At 42.3% G+C, this 21,222-nt stretch overlaps 1 long non-coding RNA gene across 1 annotated transcript; it reads left to right on the top strand.

Moving 5' to 3' along the window:
* The first annotated feature begins 903 nt into the window (after window positions 1-903).
* Window positions 904-21,096, top strand: LOC139071686 (uncharacterized). Its single transcript, XR_011521525.1, has 3 exons — window positions 904-1,021; window positions 20,701-20,806; window positions 20,884-21,096. It is a non-coding gene; the product is annotated as an uncharacterized lncRNA (long non-coding RNA).
* Window positions 21,097-21,222: the final 126 nt, after the last annotated feature.

Below are 21,222 nucleotides of genomic sequence, written 5' to 3'. Positions count from 1 at the left end.
TATGTGCTACGCCTCTGAAACGGGTCAAGTTCGATATTTTTGGGGATGGAAAGACAGGAAATCGGACACGGAAACGGAGCAAAGCTTCCTGAGATTTTCAGAATAAAGAAACGTACTGCCTTCCGGTTGCTTTACTTTAAAAAAAAGTTACTAACTGTGCGGCCCCGTGAGAAGTCATCACCTAGCTAGCGGTCTCTTTTGTTTTCCAGGTCCGTATTGGCAATTACAAAATGGACAGAACATAAAACACAAGCCTTTTGGAGCCATGTTGTAGTTTTCTCCTGCTTGTTGTTGTCTTTACTGACGAAGTCACTCGTGTGACTTCGTGCTCTGTTGGTGACAGCTGCTCCCCTGCTGCTACGCGTCTCTGGTGGGAAGGGCCAAGCAGAAGCTTACACGAGCAAGACGTGCTGCTGCAGTAACTAAGGAATTAGATTTGTGCCAATACGATCAAGAAAAACACTTTGGAGATCAAACAAATTATAAGACATTGAGAGAAAAAAATAGTTTCAAAAGAAAAACACTATCTAAATCAGATTCTTAAAATGATCAAGAAAAACACTTTGATGGTCAAACAAAAATTAAGAAATTGACGGAACAAAAATAATGACTTAAGGAAAAAATATGTTTCAAAAGTAAAACTTACTATCTGAATCAACTTCTTAAATTGAGTAACAAAGTATGTTTCCTTTTTCTGTTTGGCTCTACGTTATCAGTTTCCTTTGTTTCATTCTCGCTGCTCAGAGCTTTGTTCTCACTACCAGATGTGCACTTACACTGTCTGGCTTTCTCCTTTGCAATCCCTGAGTTTTTGGTTGCAATTCTGACACAACCCTTTTGGGTGGGTGGGACTTCTGAGAAGTCCTCTCCCATAGGACAGTGGTTTCTCTTGAGTGACAGTTCAGTGACCCGGAAGTGATGTAGCCTCCAAGACTTTTTTTCCCTACCTCGGTCAACAACATGAATTTTGAGCCCCAGACACGTTATTTCTGCTGTCTGTGGTGTCTACTGAGGATCTAAAGTGAGTATTGATAATATATTTTATATTTTCTTAGTTAATCTGTAAGTTAAGTCACTTTTTAAGTTGGTTTTAACCAAACGTTAGCTTACTAGCTAGCTGCCAAGCAAGACATTGTGCTAGCCTTAGGACAATGATCTATTGCCCCAGAGAGACGTATTAAAAACTCATCTTAACATATTCATTGCTGGTTTCATGGAATTAATTATTGCAGTTTATGTTAATAAGTTTGCTAATTTTTTAGGAATCTGTGGAACATCAGAGACTTTGCAGCTACTGGAGCAGAGCTGAGGAAAATAATCAAATAATCGATACATCAGGATGCGGACATAACGATTCTGCATCGTAGAAGCGTACGCCATAATCGATTATAGTGGAATGTAGTTTTTGTTTTTTAACGGCGGCACCAGCGCAGCATCCAAATCTGTCAGAGTGAGTGTCCTCCACAATTACAAAGTGGCTCTGCCTTAATGTGGTACTGCAGGGCTGAGCGCTAGAGTTGTAACCTGAGACTGAACCGGAACCGAATCAGCCCGACCGGTTCTGTTGGATTTGGGCCGTGAATTATGTTAATTGAGCGGGTTGTCATGTGTGCTCCGCTCGCTCGCACAGCAACTGAGAGAGAGAGAGAGACTGTCTGCTCACACAAGGGAGAAGATCGGAGGACGCTCCTCCAAACACGCATTATTATTTTCATAATTTAATTGTTATTTCTCCTTGAAGCGCTCAGTCAGACCGAATGTTGTGATGCTGGGAGATCCGGTCTTGGGGAGGGGGCGTGGTCAATGATGGTGGCTGCAGCGTGATCGTCTGTCTCTTTTATTAAGGGACACGGAAAAGTTAAAAGGAGAGAGAAATAGAAGATAAAGTTTTTGTTCCACTTTATTCTTTTGTTTCATGATGATAAACTGATGTTGAATTCAGCTTAAAGAGAAACTGGGAGGAAGCTTTGGTTCATTTTAGGTTACAGGAGGTCTAATTTCCTATCTGCTCCTCCAGAGACAGCATGGACATGAAGGTTACATGGTGAGGGTCCCACAGGACAGGTTAGTGGAAAGTTTTGTAGTTAGCTGGTTAGTGAAAGAGATCCATCAGCTGGGTAATTTAATCCTAATCCAGGCCACAGCCTTCTGATGGTGTTTTTATCAGAAAAAATAAAACACACATTTTAAATATTATTGGAAGTTTAGTGTTATGTTTTATTATGTTCTGCATCAAAAAGAACTTGATTCATTCTCCAACATTTCAGAAATGAACCACTCGGTTCAAATAAAATAACAAACTAAGTCAAACATTTCATTTGGTGTTATTTCTTACAGCCTTGAACTGTGGCATAAATATTTGACTAAAGCTGCTCAGAGACATTAAACATTCATATATGAACCAATTATGTATTTTATTATTACCGCATATTAAGTGTCCTATAGGTTTTCAGTACTTTTTTAGATTTTGTGAGTTTTTGCAAAGCATGTTTTCTCAGCCTGAGGCGTGGTGTTGAACGAGGAAACAAATTGTTTTACTTTGTTAAATCTTCTTCAATGTTTAAAATGTTTTGTCCTAACCTGTTGTGAATGGAGAGCTTTTGAGGGATGGCAGGTAGTGTCAATTATGTTTTTGATAAAAAAAATAAAATAAAAAGCAATTACATCTTCTATTTATCGATGAAAACAAATCAATATGAAATAATCGTGATGCATCGGGATATCGAATCGAATCAAATTGAATCGTTGACCCAATAATCATAATCGAAGCGAATGGGGAGACAAGTGAAGATTCGCACCTCTATTCTGGAGCTAACGTGTGTACAGCTAACTTGATACAGAGGAAGCAGCAGACAGCTGAGCTAACAGGCTGTTTTGCAGCTAAATACTCTTTTAGTGGAACTGCAGGATTTTTGTGGTATAACTCAGACAGAATCTACATGAGCTATTGTGGGAAGACATTTAAACTACATTTACATACAGATACATGTATTTTTTATTCCATGTTACTTGGACGGGCTAAACAAGTTCATAGTTCTGCCTGCTCCTTTTTCAGTCAAACGAATGGATTATATGATGTAACTCTGGCTGAATAATTATCTAAGTGAGTATGTTTGAAAATAAATTTCTTCCCAGTATACAGATCTGATATTTGTTTGTCAGAACAGGACAAATCAGATTCAGAGTGCTTTCTGTCACCCTAAATCAGATCCATATCTGATGTTTTTATTACTTAAGTTTGTATGAACTAGGGCTGCAGCTATCGAATATTTTTGTAATCGAGTACTCTATCAAATATTTTATCAATTAATCGAGTACTCTAATAAATGACCATTTTGTGTTTGTAAACCATTATATCAAATAGCATGTTATTAAATATGAAAGACCTCTTAAAATGACCACGCAATTGCCAGTTATTCTTCAAGTTTTATTCAAAATTATTTTTCAAAACTTCAGCACTTCAACTTTACTTCACAGTAAACAAATGCCTGTGCAAAAAATAAGTATACAACCTGAGCCGATTTTCCCCTCGTGTGAGAATCTACTAGCCTGCAAGCCAGACAGAAACTAGGAGGATAACTGTTGAAGTAGCACAGTGAGTGGCTGCGGCCCAAACAGCACCAGAACCGCTCAAGGTGCATGCTCTAACATAGCTCGCCAGCTATTTCCCTATTAAAACGTCCGTTTTAATTTCTACACTTGTTTTTTCTCACACAATAACAATAATTGTAGAGAAAGCATGTTTGCCGTAGTTATGTCAAATTATACTGATCACAAAACATTTATTTACTTTCTTTCGTTTTCTTCCGCCACTCTCATAAATACCTGTGTCCTCCTGGAGCAATCCCGAGGGACAACAGACGTCAATAACAACACAATAAAAAGTCTGACGTGTTGTGTAAAAACTGCTATTTTAGCACATTTTTAGGTCCGATGTGTTGCTACCAGACGCACAGTGTGAGCTGAAAATGAGTGCTACAAACGAAAAAGTCGCACAGTGTCCGCAGAATATATAGCGGACCTCCCAGTCTGCTTGCAGAAGTGACATTTACATGTGGATGTTTCCTGGTCAGGTGCTGCAGCACGGAGGATGTGGTGTTGTGGTAGGCTAAATCCATTTTACAGTATTTACACTGGACTACGTTTTCCGCCTTACGAAGTGAAAAATGGTCCCACACCTTTGACATTTTCTGTTCTTTTTCGCACTCCACCGGGGTCCACGTCGTCCGCCATGGCTTAAGAGAAAGTGAAGTTACATTTGCTACTCGCGTGTGCATTCAGTGCAGTATGTATGTGCATCACTTATTTCGGTCCAGGAGAAACATGACCCCAGGCGATTGCAAAGCCATGAATTAATTAAACACGAATTAAACGAAGCCTCGAGGCAGAGAATTTGACTCGAGGCGTTTTTGTCTGGACCTGGAGCTTTCCTATTAGTCATGGATTTAAGGGCTTCCTGGAGCTCCGCTGATGTTAGTGGCGAGTCCAGGACTGTAACTTGGCTGTCTGATAATTTAGGAAGTGTTATCCTGTCAAGGAACTCATTGATCTCATTATCTGATGGGTTTATCTGTGGTGAGTACAAAGTTTGGTAAAAGTCTCTGAAAGTGTTGTTTATTCTTTCAGGGTCATAAACTATATTCCCGGTTGAGTCTTTAACAGCAGATATGGTAGTATTCTCTTTATTAATTTTTTAACTGGCTAGCTAACAATTTACATGATTTATTACTATGTTCAAAGTTTTCTATTCATAGTCTTTGTGCTAAAAATTGTGACTTTTTGTCAATAATTCCATGAAGTTCTAATTTAGCTTTACTTAATTTGCTCAGTAACTCTTCTTCTGTGGACGCCTCTAAAGACTTAATGATTTCTTCTAACTCCTGAACAGTGTTGGGCAAGTTACTTCAAAACTGTAATGCATTATTTATTACTTGTTACCCTCATTTTAATGTAATTGATTACATTACAATATTACTGATTTTAAAATGTAAGGCATTACACTACTTTTGCATTACTTTAAGTTACTTTCACCAAAACAATTTCAATATGAATTAGGTCATGCGATGCTCAGTGAACTCATGACAGATCCAGAGGAAGGTGATGCAGTGTCTGAGCTAGGATTGCTGTTAAAAACAGTCAGATAATAACAGTGCTTTAAAATGATTGTTTATTAAATAAAAGCAACAACAATCTGTACTCTCAGCATGCTGCCATCTTATATTAACTGAGCAGAAAGTGAGGTGGTGGGGCTCCAAGCCTATATTGCCTTGGTCCACAAATTCCTTGATACGGCCCTGGATGTGGGACTGACTTCTGGGGTGATCTGATTCTATCACATGTATAAATATTAAATGCTTATATATTATTGCTTTTCACTGGTAAAAATGTGTATTGGGGATAAATCTACCTACTTTTTTCTTTTCAAGCACTTTGTTTTTTTATTTTTTATTTTATTTCAATAATTTCCTGCCCTTTCTCGCTCTAACCTTCCTGCATGCTGCATGTTTTCTCCGTCTTCCAGAAAAACTGTTTCCTAGATTTCATACTTTCTAACTAATCAGCCAAAGGGATCTACCGAACGCAAAAAAGCTTAATATGCGCTGCGCTCCAGCAGCAATGAGTTGAAATCACCGGCGCACAGATTATGAACTCAGCTGAGGCAAAGCACGTCAGACAAGTACAGAAAGTACAGAGAATATGGGCTGATATGAACGATCGCAAGTGAATGACTTTGTTTTGGTGGAGCGATTTTGTGAATATAACAGCGGCCGCGCGCAGGACACAGCTGGAGTGTTTGAGCCGTTACCGCTGCGTCCTCTCTCCCTGCTCATAGAATGCCCGCAAAGCTGAGTTCATAAATGACGTCGTATATGTGGATACTGGATCTTTATTTTGGGCTTTCCACAATTGTAATTTTTAGGAAGCCCACATCTTGATTCTGGGTTTAAAAATGCATTATAATTACCGCGTTACTGACAATTGTACCGAGTAAATATTACCATTTTCTTTCCCTGTAATGCCTTACATTACCGCATTACAGCAAAAAGCAATGCATTACAGTAATTAATTACTTTTGTACTGCGTTACTCCCAACACTGTTAAAGAGTTCATCCAAAAAGTTAAAATCGCCTCCAAGTATAAGTGGACAGTCCAGGTGTTTGGAGAGTACAGAGAAAAAATTAGGAAAGAATGAAGGGTCATCAATATTTGGACAGTATATGCTGACAATACATAAGCTTTGGTTCTGTACAGATATTTTTAACATTATAAATCTACCCTCTGGATTAGAGACTGTGTCCAATACTGTGAAATTGATGTTTTTGTGTATTAAAATTGCTACACCTCTTTGCCTAGAGTTATAGCAGGCAGAGAACATGCTGGGAAACTCAGGTGTTTTAAATTCATCTGCAGATGTGGCAGATCTATGAGTCTCTTGTAATAATATTAAGTCTACTTGCACTCTCTTTAGCTGATCAAAAATCTTTATTCTTTTCTCTATGGAGCCAGCTCCATGAACGTTCCATGAGACAAACTTTAGTGCACCCATAGATGTGTGTGTGTGTGAGTAGCTAAAATATGACACCTTCATGTGAATAAGATGGAATAAGTAACTAAATGTATAAAATAGTATGTTAATAAATAACAAAAAAGTAAATATAATAATAATAATAATAATAATAATAATAATAAAGATCCAACAGTGTTTGTGGTTGTATTATTTGACGCATAAATTATGATATTGTGCTGTGGATTTAATATGTATATTTGTGTGTGTGTGTGTGTGTGTGTGTGTGTGTGTGTGTGTGTGTGTGTGTGTGTGTGTGTGTGTGTGTGTGTGTGTGTCTGTGTGTGTGTCTGTGTGTGTGTGTGTGCGTGTACGTGTGTGTACGTGTGTGCTTAGTCTGACGCAGTGTTGGAAAGTTGTGTGGTTGTGCCATACAGGTGTAAAGGTACAGAAGCAGGTAAAGAGGAAAGGAAAATACAGATACAGGTTAAAAAAGAAGAAAGAACTAAAAAGAAAAGGTGATAGGGGTGTGAGATGGTGATGAACAGGTGATCTCATCATCTAGAGTACGGATTTAGCAGCTGTTTAATCCTGACGTGATCAAACCCAGTGAATCCTAATAAGAACAATAATTGTCTGACCTGATGTTGGGCTAATACAGCCAGTCAGTCACTCCTCGCTCCTTGTAAAGTTTATTGTCCGCGTAAAGCGTATCCACCGAGATGACAGCTCTTTTCCCATCCTGGATAAACTTTTTGAGCAGCGGAAAGAGGACTCAACACCGATCCAGGATTTCCTTAGGGAACTGGTCATTTACGCTGAAGTCTTTTCCTTTGAGCTCTCTTCCGTGACTTTTAACAAGATCCTTCTGCTTAAAATGTTCAAATTTAGCCACGATGGGACAAAGTCTTCTGCTGTCCACTCTTTTAGCTCCAAGGCAATGTACCCGGTGAAAGGGGATGTTTTTTACTGTTTCTTCGGGTATCTTCATTTGGGTCTGGAGAAAGTTCTTGATTGTATGCCCGCAGTTCTCTGCCCCTCCCGTCTGCTCCGGCAGGCCTGCGAACACCAAATTGTCCCTCATGCTACGGGCCTGAAGGGCCAAAACAGTCTCCTTCAGAGTCTTGTTGTCCTGGGTGATCCACGTCATTCCCTCTTCCAGGGAAGAAACGGACTCCTGCAGAGACGCGTTCTCAGCAGCGAGCCGCTCAACCTGCTCCTGACTAAACTCCAGAGATGTTCGGAGGTTCTGAAACTCCTGGTGTAGAACCTCAAGCAGATGAAGTCGTCCCTCAAATCCCAGCAGTCGTTTATCTATAGAATCTAATAATTCTAATATGTCCTTACGGGGAGATGAGGCCTCAGGCGAGTCCTGAGGACGGCTCCTCTTGGTCCCAGGTGTTTCAGGCTCAGCTGCTGATTTCTTCGGACCCATGACGAAAAACTCAAAGACTCCGTCAATATAGTTTTGTAAACTTTCTAAATTTTCTTCACTTACCTCCAGATTGAGTGAGTTATATTTACCAGATTATTTTTTGCATTGTCATAAGATAATTTAGGCAAAAATGTGTCTTAATTGTTTGTGGATGTTTGCTAACGAGCTGCCATCAGCTTCAAACGCTGCCGTGTATCCGGTGATCGGCCGTCAGGGCATGCTCAGCTCAACCCCACCCAACCCCACCCACTGTATTCAATTACTAAATTCCTTTGGCAGGATAAACCTCCACGAATTAGCTTAAAAATGCTTCAGAAGACCAAAGACAGAGGAGGACTGGATTTACCCAACTTTTATTATTATTTCGTAGCCAACAGGCTGGAAAATATACCAAGATGATTGCAAGATAACCCACTAGTTGAGTCCTGGTTAGATATAGAACAGACACTTTGCAATACGATAGAGCTTTCAGACTTACCATTTATTAGCTCAAGCATAAGAAAACATGAAAGCGTCAAAAGTATTAATATCAGCACCTCTCTGACAGCATGGTGGGAGTATCTAAAAATGACAGAGTCTTCAATAGTACCATGCAGATGCACACCTATCTGGAATAATCCTGACATTTTGCAAAATAACCAAATGATGAACCTTCCGGACTGGAAAAATAAAGGAATCCTATACCTGGAACACATATATGAAGGATTGGACTTCATCCCATTTAATCGAATAGTCTCCCAATTTGGAATGGATAAGAATAGCATTTTAGAATATCACCAAATTAAATCTGTAGTCAAACAAAAATTTAAGCTCAATAAAATAGAATTACAAACACCACCAAGGGTATTAGACTTCTATAATCTCAAACCCCCCAAACTACTGTCTAAAGTATATAAGACACTGTCCAAAATAGACGATAAAATTGCAATCCCTATTGAAAAATGGGAGGTGGATCTATAAGTTATCTTTGACCAGAACTTCTGGTCCCAAACTTGTTAAAAAACTTTTAAAATGATCAGACACCCCAATTTACAATTAATTCAGTACAAAATTCTACACAGAGTACACTATACAGGTCATCGGATGTTCAAGATGGGGTTTGTATCATCTGACACATGTACATACTGCACAAACAACATTCCTAACAATTACATTCACGTGCTGTGGTCCTGTCCACCTGTCCAGGAATTTTGGGGTAGAGTATGTGAGGATCTGTCAAAATGTCTGAAATGTCATATCCCAACTTCCCCCTCTCTTTGTTTACAGAGAAACCTGGACGATGTCCTGATTGAAACATCTTTGGTTCACGTAGTTCTGACTGCCATATGCATCGCTAAGAAAACTATCCTCTTGAATTGGAAAAATAGATATTCTCTGCATTGACCAGTATAGAAATCTTTTGTTAGATCATATTACAATTGATTTAGCCTCTGCTTCCACTTAAAATCAATCTCTCTGGACTCATTTGATTGGTTCCATCACTTAGCAATGATGGGGGACCATTGATATTGTCAATATTGCGGGATGATGTGGGTGGGGGGGTGGAGGGTCTGAGTTTGGCGTATCCAGATGTTCCCTGGAGGTGGGTTCACGGGGCGGTCTGGAACTGGGGGGCTGGTGCCCCCCTCTGGAGGTGCTTGGGTTGTCTCAGGGGGTGGACTACTGGTGGTTGTGAGTGGGGCCCCTTGGAGGTCTTGGCGGCGGGCGTGGGTCACTGCCTGGCAGCTGCATTGCCCCTGGGCGGGTCTGGGTGGGGGCCTGGGGGCTCGGGGTGTGGGGGTGGCCGGCCCCGCGTGGGGATCTGGGCGGGGCCTTAGGGGTCGAGTCCTGACATGTGTGCTGCCGGGAGGAAGGAAGGCACATGCAGCAGTGCCTGGCCCGGGTTTAGGGGCCTCGGGTAGACCTTGGCTCCTCTGCTCTTCATCACAGGGGAGGGGGAGGTCCAGGAGGGGGAGGATCCAACCTTACCTGGATGCCCTATGTCTTATATATTCTGGAAGTTGTGCAAATGCAGGGTTGGGCATAGATATTCTGCTGGGGTGGGGCTGGGTTGGTGCCCTCGGACTCTGTGAGGCTCTGCAATGTTGCTGCTTTGGGCCCTAGCAGGATGGGCTGGGGTCTCCATGCCCTGGGTGGCAATTTGACAACAGAGGTGCCTATTGGGTCCAGTAGGGGAGCTGGCTCCCTGGAGGGCTAAGCCCAACCAGCCATTCCTCCCCATCCCCGCATATTTTTCTCCTCCAGCTCCCTCACATCATCACACAAACATGCACATAGGACCTTGGAGGGTGGACAAGTCAGGGAGTGCGGGTATGGACCCCATTTCTGCATTCCTGTGGCAACCTGCCCCCCAATTTTATTTGCACCTTATACACTTCCACCGAAGACATTCCACGCAAACACACACTTAGGGCCTTGGGAGTGAGCACATTCAACGGCACTTGGCAGGGGGATTTCTCAGCCTCCTCCCGAGTGCAGGTGCCCACATCCAGTTTTAAACTGCACTTAGACACCGAGGGCTGTGGGTGCAAGTGGGGTGGTGTGGTGGCATCAGCTGGCATAGGCCAGACAATGCCCGCACTGCCCGCTCACCACAGCCATGGAATACACCTCATCAACACACAACACCATATTGGAGCAGGCGGAGGGAGACTAGGGGTCTTAGCACACCTCTGTCGTTGCTTGGCTTCCTGGGGCTGGAGGCTAGGAGGGAGATCTGGCCATCTGGTTGGGGTCTGGGGTGGTGGGTTGCTGTGCTCAGCGATGGGTGGGGGAGTCTGCTCATCAGCACCCCAGCAGAAAGGGCCAAACTCTGGTAACCGGTGATGGTTGTACCCAATGTGTAGCAGTACCAGGACCAGAGTGAATAGGGTGTGTATGGGGAGCATGAGTGGGTGTCCGGCGTGCATTTTTGTAAGTCTTTGGTTGTGTGTGCATGTGTGAGCATGAGGGAGGGAGTGTGTGACTGTGTTTGTGTATGAGTGTATATGTCAGGTGGGGACTTTGACTCCTCTCTTCTCCTGGGACTTCTTTTTATGATATAGATCTTCGTCTCCCCTCCCCCTGCCACACCTGGTGTGGGGTGTGGTGTCTTGGTCTGTCTGAGTGTTAGTGGCTCCTGGGTGAGGGGGTTTAAGATCTTTGGCGCCTGCCTGATCAGTCCCGGTGGCTGCCTGGTGGGGTCTGGGTCCCTGGGCTCTGCTGGGTCCCCGGCGGGGGTGGTCGCCCCTGGGTCCCGGGTTGCTGGGTCCCGGGCTCGGCCGGCTAGGGGGTGGGAGGCTGCGGGCGGGCCTGTGGGCTTGCCGCTGATATCTCCCGGGACTCTGCCGGCTGCTGGTTGTGCCCCCCCGGGGCAATCCTCTGTGCCTCTTGAGGGGGGCGGGGGCCTTTCTGGTTGCAGTCTCCTTGGGGTTCCTGTGTTCTGGGGCAGCGCCCGGATCTCTGGGACTTGGAGCTCCCCCCGTCTCCTATGCATCTTTGGGGGGGCGGATCTGTGGTCCCTCACACTCTCTATTGGACGCTCCTATAGATAAACCTTACATAAACAAGCACGTGCACACACACAGGTGCTCACATGGTGCTCTCAAAAGTATGGGCTTGAGCACGTTCAACACATGTCTTAAGGCTGTCGTTGCCACTAAATGCATTATGATTTATTATCGTGTGATTGTTCAGTTAAACAATGTTGATTTTATATTTCATCATCGGGTTGACGCAATGATAGCTTGCTCCTGATTTATTGTTGTGTCCCTTTTTTCTATTCTTTCTCTTTCTGCAGGTCTAGAAGCAGACTCTTGTTAATTGTTGTTTATTTTTGTGGAATCCCCCCCTTCCCCCCATCTCCCCACCTTTTGTCTTTTCCTTTCTCTTTCACCTCTGACTCCGTGTCTGGTCGGAATTACAAAGCATTCAAAAACAACAACAATAAAGTTTTAAGTATCAGGCGTGACATTAAAAGCAGATGCTTTGATGCTCCACCTGAGAGTAAATCTTTAAGGCTTGTTACCAGCATTCACACATCAATTCTGTTTGCTTCACAGCCAGACAGGACATGGTGTTAAAAAAAGAAGCTATGGAATCTTGCGTTACCATAGTTACAGCTCAGGTGCATCATTTAAAATGCTTTATTATTAAGGCTAGAACGTTTCAGACTTCAGTATAAGTTGCATCTCAAATGAGTAGGACTTTTTCTCTGCGGTCTGTGTTTGCTGACTTTAGTCTTCCAGAGAGCAGCACTAGCAGGTAATAAAACTACCCACAAACAACCCAGCCCAACATCTGACATGTTTAGAATGTCATTTTTATCTGAAGTGTTTCCTGTGCTTTACTGGGAGACTTTAACATCCCTCAAGGTAAACTGGTTTTATCATTTATATAAAATACACCTGCTGGAAAAAAAACTAAATAAACAACAACCCCTTAAGCAGGTCAGATTATTGATAGTCAAGATAAAACTAATTTGAATCTGAAATATGAGTTATAAACGTACATTTCTATAACTAGACCTACATGCTATCTGCCATGTACAGTAAGAAGGGACTGATCTTTATTTCTGCACCAGTTTGACAGAAATATAAATAAATGCCACTTTTTCATCAGTGAATATGTTATAACTTTAATAACATTAAGTGAACAAACTATTTTGACTTGTTTACATTTAAAAATGGATCCATCAGCTAATAGAAGAGTCATTTGGCTTGATTTATCAAACAGAAAAGTCAAGAGGCTCAACTGCAGGTTATCTTTATGTACGTATTTAACTTCTAAGTAACTTATAGTTTTTGTCACATTGCTCTTTGTTACGTCCCCTCCTGGCCGTCCAGGAGATGAGGGGACAAACAGTGAAAATAGGCAGATAGGTGTGACGGTGCAGATAACGAGGTGAAGAGAGTACAAGTTAAAAGGGTTTATTAACAAAGGGAGTCCTCTTAAAGGCTAAAGATAACTAAAGAATCCTTCTCTAAATCAAAGATAATCTAACTAAAGGTCCACAGCTATTCTAACGAAAACACCTAAATCAGAATGATCCCAGCTTTAAAGTCCTCGGGGAGAAATGCACTCAAAACAGAGTCTAGCTCTGTAAAAAAGACAAAGTCAAGCAGGATTAACGGTTAACGTCTAAAAGAAAACTTCTAACAAGTCCAAAATGGGCATAGACTACGGCTTAGCAGTAGCTCAAACTAGAATAAACTAGTACACCGGCGCAGGAGGATCGCAGACTAGTTCTGGACCTCCTCGCATGGAAGCTGGCATCTCCTTTTGTAGTCTTCCCAGGTCCGCGTGATGGCTGATTCAGTTCAGCTGCTCTCGCTGCTGGCTTGCCTCTCTCCAAGGTCCTGGACTGCCACGGAGGGAGAGTGAGCTGCTCTAGGAACTGTCCCAGGTGCTGAAAACTCGGCGGTGGGGACAGCAAGCTCAGAAAAGGATGACGAGGAGGACCGAGGGGACGAGGGTCGTCACACTCTTTGATTAAACTCTACCAGGAAAACTGAATTCTCGGTTTCTATTTAAAATCTACTGCTATATGAGCATCAAGACCAAAGAGAAATTTCTTTGATGTCAAACGGTTTGCTATTTGTCTGAAGAGGATTGTATCATCTTCTTTAAGTTCTGATATCTTTTTATTAATATATTTCTACGTCATCAAACATCTGGTCTGTGATCCGATCATTATTATGCATTAGAGGTACACCTGATGATGACTCCTTTTATGTTAAATCACGTTTAGAGGGACAGGATGACAGAATTTAAAATGCAAACAAAAAATAAATCTTTTAAAAAGTAATGGAGTATTGAATATAATATACTATTTCAAGCTTTCTTTATTTGTACTTTACTTATTTTCTTCAGGTCTACTTTTTAATTTTAGTTCACTAATTTTTAAAGCCACTATCTGTACTTCCTACTTCACTACAATAGGGAGCCTAGGTCTCCTCTCTTCCCGGTCGGCTCATGGGTCTCCGGAAAAACGAAAACATGAATGCAAGTCAACGGGGCTAAAAACGTTATTTTCTAATCCGCTTTGTCTTACGTCCTGGATCACACATATGCTGTACTTCAATTTAAATGTAATCCAACGATGGGTGTTTCAATCACGCCACTCACGTACTTTGAAATGTATCAGCTTGTAAAAGTTTGATGTTAGCATGACTACAAATCCGACATCGGCACGTTGCACATATGACGTCACCACATAATATCTGCCATTTTCCCTTCTGTTTTTCTCCGTGTCTGCTTCGATGATGTCACTTTCATAAAGCGCATTTGTAGTCCTGGACTTATTACACAAAACTTAAAATAACGTCTCCCCCCCCTTTCGAAAATAAGCACATTCGTGGTATTAAAATGCATCTTCACGGACATCATATGTGAACTTCATGGCACATAACAAGCAGAATTAGAAAATAGTGTCTTTAGCCCCGTTGACTTGCATTCATTTTTTTTTCTGGGGACCCATGGTCCGGAAGTAGATGGGTGTGATTTAGGCTCCCTATGGAACGCTGTCTGTCACCTATGATAGACGGTCACTATGGTAAAGCTATGGAATCTTTCGTTACCATAGTTACAGCTCAGGTGCATCATTTAAAATGCTTTATTATTAAGGCTAGAACCTTTCAGACTTCAGTATAAGTTCCATCTCGAGTGAGTAGGACCTTTTCTCTGCGGTCTGTGTTTGCTGACTTTAGTCTTCCAGAGAGCAGATCTAGCAGGTAATAAAACTACCCACAAACAACCCAGCCCAACATCTGACATGTTTAGACTTTCAGTTTTATCTGAAGTGTTTCCTGTGCTTTACTGGGAGACTTTAACATCCCTCAAGGTAAACTGGCTTTATCATTTATATAAAATACACCTGCTGGAAAAAAAACTAAATAAACAACAACCCCTAAGCAGGTCAGATTACAGATAAACAGTCAAGATGAAACTAATTTGAATCTGAAATATGAACGTACATTTCTATAAATTTAGCTACATGCTATCTGCCGTGTACAGTAGTGGTGTCTGGAGAAGGGACTTATCTTTATTTCTGCACCAGTTTGACAGAAATATAAATAAATGCCACTTTTTCATCAGCGAATAGTTATAACTTTAATAACATTAAGTGAACACACTATTTTGACTTGTTTACATTTAAAAATGGATCCATCAGCTAATAGAAGAGTCATTTGGCTTGATTTATCAAACAGAATAGTCAAGAGGCTCAACTGCAGGTTATCTTTATGTACGTATTTAACTTCTAAGTAACTTATAGTTTTTGTCACATTGCTCTTTGTTACGTCCCCTCCTGGCCGTCCAGGAGATGAGGGGACAAACAGTGAAAATAGGCAGATAGGTGTGACGGTGCTTATAACGAGGTGAAGAGAGTACAAGTTAAAAGGGTTTATTAACAAAGGGAGTCCTCTTGAAGGCTAAAGATAACTAAAGAATCCTTCTCTAAATCAAAGATAATCTAACTAAAGGTCCACAGCTATTCTAACGAAAACACCTAAATCAGAATGATCCCAGCTTTAAAGTCCTCGGGGAGAAATGCACTCAAAACAGAGTCTAGCTCTGTAAAAAGACAAAGTCAAGCAGGATTAACGGTTAACGTCTAAAAGAAAACTTCTAACAAGTCCAAAATGGGCATAGACTACGGCTTAGCAGTAGCTCAAACTAGAATAAACTAGTACACCGGCGCAGGAGGATCGCAGACTAGTTCTGGACCTCCTTGCATGGAAGCTGGCATCTCCTTTTGTAGTCTTCCCAGGTCCGCGTGATGGCTGATTCAGTTCAGCTGCTCTCGCTGCTGGCTTGCCTCTCTCCAAGGTCCTGGACTGCCACGGAGGGAGAGTGAGCTGCTCTAGGAACTGTCCCAGGTGCTGAAAACTCGGCGGTGGGGACAGCAAGCTCAGATAAGGATGACGAGGAGGACCGAGGGGACGAGGGTCGTCACACTCTTTGATTAAACACTACCAGGAAAACTGAATTCTCGGTTTATATTTAAAATCTTTACTGCTATATGAGCATCAAGACCAAAGAGAAATTTCTTTGATGTCAAACGGTTTGCTATTTGTCTGAAGAGGATTGTATCATCTTCTTTAAGTTCTGATATCTTTTTATTGATATATTTCTACGTCATCAAACATCTGGTCTGTGATCCGATCATTATTATGCATAAGAGGTACACCTGATGATGACTCCTTTTATGTTAAAGAGCAAGTCACCCCCAAATCAACTATTTTTTTCTGATAAACTATATAAATGTGTGTCTAATCGTGCTGCAGACACAAGTAGTCAATAGTTTTGCACTTTAGTGCATTTTAGTTAAAATTTAAATTTTCTGCCTGAAACTGTCAGTGTTGTGCCGTTGTCAGGTAAAAACTCTGCACTGCATTTGAATTTAAATCTGCCACCGCTATTGGCTAAGAGGTATTTTATGATGTAAACTGGTACATTATGATGTCACAATTTCATGAGTGTGTATATTTGTTAGTGGCTCCACCCTCTCAGTCTGCTAGGCAACAGCATTTGTTGCATTTTTCAAACATGAAGTGGGAGTGAAGTACGCTTCTTGTTAGGGGTGACTTGCTCTTTAAATCACGTTTAGAGGGACAGGATGACAGAATTTAAAATGCAAACAAAAAATTAATCTTTTTAAAAGTAATGAAGTATTGAATATAATATACTATTTCAAGCTTTCTTTATTTGTACTTTACTTATTTTCTTCAGGTCTACTTTTTAATTTTAGTTCACTAATTTTTAAAGCCACTATCTGTACTTCCTACCTCACTACAATAGGGAGCCTAGGTCTCCTCTCTTCCCGGTCGGCTCATGGGTCTCCGGAAAAACGAAAACATGAATGCAAGTCATTTTCTAATCCGCTTTGCCTTACGCCATGGATCACACATATGCTGTACTTCAACTTAAATATAATCCAACGATGGGTGTTTCAATCACGCCACTCACGTACTTTGAAATTTATCAGCTTGTAAAAGTTCGATGTTAGCATGACTACAAATCCGACATCGGCACGTTGCACACATAATCTCTGCCATTTTCCCTTCTGTTTTTCTCCGTGTCTGCTTCGATGATGTCACTTTCATTAAGCGCATTTGTAGTCCTGGACTTATTACACAAAACTTAAAATAACGTCTCCCCCCTTTCGAAAATAAGCGCATTCGTGGTAATAAAATGCATCTTCACGGACATCCATGGCACATAACAAGCAGAATTAGAAAATAGTGTCTTTAGCCCCGTTGACTTGCATTCATTTTTTTTTTGTTTTTGTTTTTCTGGGGACCCATGGTCCGGAAGTAGATGGGTGTGACTTAGGCTCCCTATGGAACGCTGTCTGTCACCTATGATAGACGGTCACTATGGTAAAGCTATGGAATCTTTCGTTACCATAGTTACAGCTCAGGTGCATCATTTAAAATGCTTTATTATTAAGGCTAGAACCTTTCAGACTTCAGTATAAGTTCCATCTCGAGTGAGTAGGACCATTTCACTGCAGTCTCTGTGTTTGCTGACTTTAGTCTTCCAGAGAGCAGATCTAGCAGGTAATAAAACTACCCACAAGCAACCCAGCCCAACATCTGACATGTTTAGACTTTCAGATTTATCTGGTGTTTCATGTGCTTTACTGGGAGACTTTAACATCCCTCAAGGTAAACTGGTTTTATCATTTATATAAAATACACCTGCTGGGAAAAAAACAAAATAAACAACAACCCCTTAAGCAGGTCAGATTACAGATAAACAGTCAAGAAAAATCTCATTTGAATCTGAAATATGAGTTATAAACTTACATTTCTATAACTAGACTAGGGCTGCAGCTATCGAATATTTTTATAATCGAGTACTGTCGAATCTTTCATTGATTAATCGAGTACTCTAATAAATGACCCTTTTGTGTTTGTAAACCATTATATCAAATAGCATGTTATAAAATATGAAAGACCTCTTAAAATGAGCACGCAATTGCCAGTTATTCTTCAAGTTTTATTCAAAATTAGTTTTCAAAACATCAACACTTCAACTTTACTTCACAGTAAACAAATGCCTGTGCAAAAAATAAGTATACAACCTGAGCCGATTTTCCCCTCGTGTGAGAATCTACTAGCCTGCAAGCCAGACAAAAACTAGGAGGATAACTGTTGAAGTAGCACAGCGAGCGGCTGCGGCCCAAACAGCACCAGAACCGCTCAAGGTGCATGCTCTAACATAGCTCGCCAGCTATTTCCCTATTAACACATCCGTTTTAATTTCTACACTTGTTTTTTCTCACACAATAACAAGGATTGTCGAGAAAGCATGTTTGCCATAGTTATGTCAAATTATACTGATCACAAAACATTTATTTACTTTCTTTCGTTTTCTTCCGCCACTCTCATAAATACCTGTGTCCTCCTGGAGCAATCCCGAGGGACAACAGACGTCAATAACAACACAATAAAAAGTCTGACGTGTTGTGTAAAAACTGCTATTTTTAGCACATTTTTAGGTCTGACGTGTTGCTACCAGACGCACAGTGTGAGCTGAAACTGAGTGCTACAAACGAAAAAGTCGCACAGTGTCCGCAGAATATATAGCGGACCTCCGAGTCCGCTTTCAGAAGTGACATTTACATGTGGATGTTTCCTGGTCAGGTGCTGCAGCAGAGAATGTGGTGTTGTGGTAGGCTAAATCCATTTTACAGTACTTACACTGGGCTACGTTTTCCGCCTTACAACGTGAAAAATGGTCCCACACCTTTGACATTTTCAGTTTTTTTCGCACTCCATCGGGGTCCATGTTGTCCACCATGGCTTAAGAGAAAGTTAAGTTACATTCGCTACTTGCGTGTGCATTCAGTGCAGTATGTATGTCTCGTCTCTCGTCTCGTCTTCCTCCGCTTATCCGGGTCCGGGTCGCGGGGGCAGCATCCCAACTAGGGAGCTCCAGGCCGTCCTCTCCCCGGCCTTGTCCACCAGCTCCTCCGGCAGGACCCCAAGGCGTTCCCGGACCAGATTGGAGATGTAACCTCTCCAACGTGTCCTGGGTCGACCCGGGGGCCTTCTGCCGGCAGGACATGCCCGAAACACCTCCCCGGGGAGGCGTCCAGGAGGCATCCTGACCAGATGCCCAAACCACCTCAACTGGCTCCTTTCGATCCGGAGGAGCAGCGGTTCTACTCCGAGTCCCTCCCGAATGTCCGAGCTCCTCACCCTATCTCTAAGGCTGAGCCCGGCCACCCTACGGAGGAAACTAATTTCGGCCGCTTGTATCCGCAATCTCGTTCTTTCGGTCATTACCCAAAGCTCATGACCATAGGTGAGGATTGGGACGTAGATCGACCGGTAAATCGAGAGCCTGGCTTTCTGGCTCAGCTCCCTCTTCCCCACGACAGATCGGCTCAGCGTCCGCATCACTGCAGACGCCGAACCAATCCGCCTGTCGATCTCCCGATCCCTCCTACCCTCACTCGTGAACAAGACCCCGAGATACTTAAACTCCTCCACTTGAGGTAGGACCTCTCCCCCGACCCGGAGGTGGCAAGCCACCCTTTTCCGGTCGAGAACCATGGTCTCAGATTTGGAGGTGCTGATCCTCATCCCAGCCGCTTCACATTCGGCCGCGAACCTACCCAGCAAGAGCTGAAGGTCAGAGCTGGATGAAGCTAGGAGGACCACATCATCCGCAAAAAGCAGAGACGAGATTCTCCTGCCACCAAACTCGACACACTCCACACCACGGCTGCGTCTAGAAATTCTGTCCATAAAAGTGATGAACAGAACCGGTGACAAAGGGCAGCCCTGGCGGAGTCCAACCCTCACTGGGAACAGGTCCGACTTACTACCGGCTATGCGGACCAAACTCACGCTCCTCTGGTAAAGGGACTGAATGGCCCTTAACAGAAAGCCACCCACCCCATACTCCTGGAGCGTCCCCCACAGGGTGCCCCTGGGGACACGGTCATAAGCCTTCTCCAAATCCACAAAACACATGTGGATTGGTTGGGCAAACTCCCATGCCCCCTCCATCCAGTATGTATGTGCATCACTTATTTCGGTCTGGGAGAAACATGACCCCGGGTGATTGCAAAGCCATGAATTAATTAAACACGAAATAAACGAAGCCTCGAGGCAGAGAATTTGACTCGAGGCTTTTTTGTACTCGAATTATTCGAGGTACTCGATGAATCGTTTCAGACCTAATATGAACAGTACATTTGATACCACTTTTACATCTCTAAAGTGAAACAGATGTCACATACGCACTTGAGGAAGTGGGACACAAAATGTAAACAATAGATGAAACAAAATGATATATTTTGTGAGGTACTGGTTAGAGATAGTTGGGAAGCACTGATCTAGGTAATGTACCACAAGCATTTTTATTTTACAAGCTTGTTTGGCATCGAAATAATTAGAACCCTCTTCTTTTTCTGTCACACCTAAGACATACATAAACACACACCAATTTCTATGTCATAGCTGATGCCTTCATTAAATCTAATAAAATCTATAGTAACTGTAGTCTGGTGACTAGTGTCTGGTTTAGCAACATTTAGCTTAGCTGGAGTAATATAGTTTAACTCCGCCTCAACTGGTGAATTTTCTAATTCATTGTCAGCCAGACAAAATGTTGCTACAGAGAAACGCCCAAGGTACTGACCCCACAATGAGAAAATCATAATGTCCGCATTTATTTCACACAACCTCAAACGTCACACTAAAATTATACTTTTAGCTCTGATTTAATTATTTCCTTATTGATATCAGTTTTCCCTTTGTTGTAGGTAATCCTCGGGTGTCAGCAGGAGGTGACCACCTGCATAACGGAGCACCCTGGTTCTGAGCCAGTTGCACCTTTGTGCAGCTCTTTGGGGAGACGATGCTCAGCAGGTTAAACAACTGTAAAATTGATTTTGTTCGTACTTTTTGTTTAGAACTCATACATCACCTGTTTTTCTTTCTTACAGACACATGCCTCCGTGTGGTCAGGTGGTGTTGGTGTGATCTGGGAGGGCACACTCATGTCGTCATCTCCTTGTGCCGTCTCCAGGATCATGATGGGAGTTCTCTGTGCCTATAAAGCAGGGGTATTTACTTCTGGGCCTGGAGGGCCGGTATCCAGCACGTTTTAGTTTTAACTCCGTTTCAACACACCTGATTTCAGTCAGCAGATATTTAACAGGCTTCTGCAGAGCTGCTGCACAGGTAATTCAACCACTGATTCAAGTGGGTTGGAGCAGGGAAACAACTAAAACGTGCTGGATACCAGCCATCCAGGACTGGAATTGAATACCCCTGTTATAAAG

Source organism: Nothobranchius furzeri, chromosome 9 (assembly GCF_043380555.1).
Source record: "Nothobranchius furzeri strain GRZ-AD chromosome 9, NfurGRZ-RIMD1, whole genome shotgun sequence".
NCBI classification, from domain to species: domain Eukaryota; kingdom Metazoa; phylum Chordata; class Actinopteri; order Cyprinodontiformes; family Nothobranchiidae; genus Nothobranchius; species Nothobranchius furzeri.
Note: the sequence above shows the minus strand (reverse complement) of the source record. Positions and strands in the feature narration are given on the sequence as shown.